This window comes from Macrosteles quadrilineatus, unplaced genomic scaffold (assembly GCF_028750875.1).
Source record: "Macrosteles quadrilineatus isolate MER2022 unplaced genomic scaffold, UCM_ALF_1.0 Scaffold_5__1_contigs__length_97177068, whole genome shotgun sequence".
Classification (NCBI taxonomy): domain Eukaryota; kingdom Metazoa; phylum Arthropoda; class Insecta; order Hemiptera; family Cicadellidae; genus Macrosteles; species Macrosteles quadrilineatus.
In genome coordinates, this window is record NW_026542598.1 from 67,569,636 (window position 1) to 67,572,416 (window position 2,781).

The following is a 2,781-nucleotide window of genomic DNA, read 5'->3' on the forward strand; positions in this document are numbered from 1 at the left end:
TTCTGATTAGAAACCAAACACACTTAGGCTAACCAAAAACGTGTTACTGGCCTCTGCGACAACACAGCTGAGCAGTTTAAGAAAAAAAACTATATATTTAATACGCAGTTGTAACACTGTTTTCTCAGTAATTACTGGACCGATCTACAAGATTTATGTCTCAAATTAAAGGGGATAGTGTGTAGATTTGCCGAACTTCCTTAGAATTTACGTTTTTTCTAAGGGCTACGACCTACAGCCCTTTAAAGGTCGAGTCAATACAATTCTTATTGAAGAATATAATACACAGTTTATAAATTATTCGTCAGCTGTTTAATGTTTGTCGGACATTTGTTATTATTTTTACAACCTCACTTTCAGTATGCAATTATTAAACTTGGAGTTTCTGTTTAAAAACACACGATTTTGTTCAAGGAAAGTGTATTTGTTAACTTATTTTTGAAATGTTTTAGTTTTCCTGCAAAGTGATCTGAATGAAAGTGGTAATTGTTTGAGTATGGAATGTGAAATAATACCCATAATAGGGAACGGATACTTATTATTTTGATCAATATAATTTATTCTCTACGGCCACCAGAATAATCATGGGGAAATCCGCTTGCAAGTTGTACATATAATTGCTAATGAGTGGGAAACATACAAACATTTTATAGTAGGTGACGAAACTTACTCAAGATCAGTGTTAGACGTTCAGTGGTACCAAACTTTACCTTCTCGAGATGGCGAGTACGCTACGTGGAACTACAATATATCAGTGATTTTCTTTTCAAGTACAAAGGGAAATTGCTTGAGAAAAAATTGCTGTGACTTACCATTTGGTTCTGGCGAAGAAGTATGTGACTTGATATTTAATGGCAATGTTGACTGGGGTCATTATAGCGTTATAAAACTTTATCATTAACCCCAGGGTGTGAAAAGTGCAAAAAGAAAAAGAAAAGGTAGTCATTAACTGGGCGTAAAGAGACATACCGAGTGAAAAAAATGTTGAGAACCATCGAACTAGTAAGGTAAAGAGCAGTGTTGGTGTTAAATGTGCTCTGGAAGTCCCTTCTAAAAAATACCAATTTTTTTGAATTGGGGTCGTTAGATTGGATTTGTCAGTACTGCAAATCTATGAATTTTGAGTCAGAACGACTAACTGGGACACAAATATTTTTTCCTTGTGTTGTCACAAGGGAAGGTAAAATGAACTCCTTATCAACATTTTGAGTTTAAATGGAAAATCTTACCAACAGCGACTATAAAAAAAGTATTAATGGTCAAAAGAGACAAAAAACTATTTGAGTAAAATATAATACAAATCTGCATTTGAAATGGCCAGTTCTAAGTCTCACTTGAATCAACATCTTTCTGTTAGTGGTAGTCTACATAGTTTTAAAATCCACTACTCCTTTTCCATCAAATTGGACCGTTAATACCCTCTAATATTGAACAAAGTATGCCCAACTTTATATATACGACGTAAACACAGCTTTTACTCTCAGTATGGGTCAAAGATTCGTGAAATGCGACCAACTGCTGATGCGTGATTTATATGTAGGCTAAGTGACTATCTTTATTCCATTCAACAAATGTAATGAAAAAAACGACAAATATAGGAATATACTTGAGCAAATTATCTAAATATCCTAAATAGCTGCTTATTAGGTTATCAGCATTGCCCAGTTCGTATACTATTTATTTTTCAAATGAAACTCGAATTAATATAAAACATTCATTTGGTTAAAATAATATATCGGTTTGATTAACATAAAATAGTTTATACAGGCAAACTATCAGTTCTATTTCATGTAAAAATAAACATCCCCTAAATAAAATACAAAGATAAAGAGTATTTGTTCATTATTATTTCTTTTATTGCTGACAATATTCCCGTGGCGGAGCACGGGCGGTTAACTAGTCTATATATTTAATACACAGTTGTAACACTGTTTTCTCAGTAATTACTTGACCGATTTACAAGATTTATGTCTCAAATTAAAGGGGATAGTGTGTAGATTTGCCGAACTTCCTTAGAATTTACGTTTTTTCTAAGGGCTACGACCTACATCCCTTTAAAGGTCGAGTCAATACAATTCTTATTGAAGAATATAATACACAGTTTATAAATTACTAGAGAACCCGTGCGGCTCAATGAGCCGCATTAAAGCCGGGTTTTCCTAGGCGCGGAGTCGGCCAGCGGAGAGAGGAACGCGGAGAGCGGACTCAGCTTGTCTTAGGCAATTTAATGTTACTGTTTTCCTAGAAGCGGAGCGCAATGCCATGTTAATTTCAATTCCGCTCTCCGCGTTCCTCTCTCCGCTGGCCGACTCCGCGCCTAGGAAAACCCAGCTTAAACTACTCAATATAGCAAACATTAATATTTACTCCCAAAAAGCTAATGAGTTTCTTTTTTATAAACAGCTGTTTTTTTTTTAATTTGTCCTATGTATTTCTTATGGGGAAAACCCGCCCTTTTAAAGGGTCTTACGCCCATAAGAGGAGAAATTTTAAAATTCTAAAACCTTATTGCAAAACTACATATTGAGACGAATCTTTTGACACCTTAAACGTTGAAATTGGTCTACAAATAAGGGAGGAGTTGCGTTAACAAAATACGGCTTCACGTATTATATATATAGATAGATAGATAGATAGATTTGTCAGCTGTTTAATGTTTGTCAGACATTTGTTATTATTTTTATAACCTCACTTTCAGTATGCAATTATTAAACTTGGAGTTTCTGTTTATAAACACACGATTTTGATCAAGGAAAGTGTATTTGTTAACTTATTTTTGAA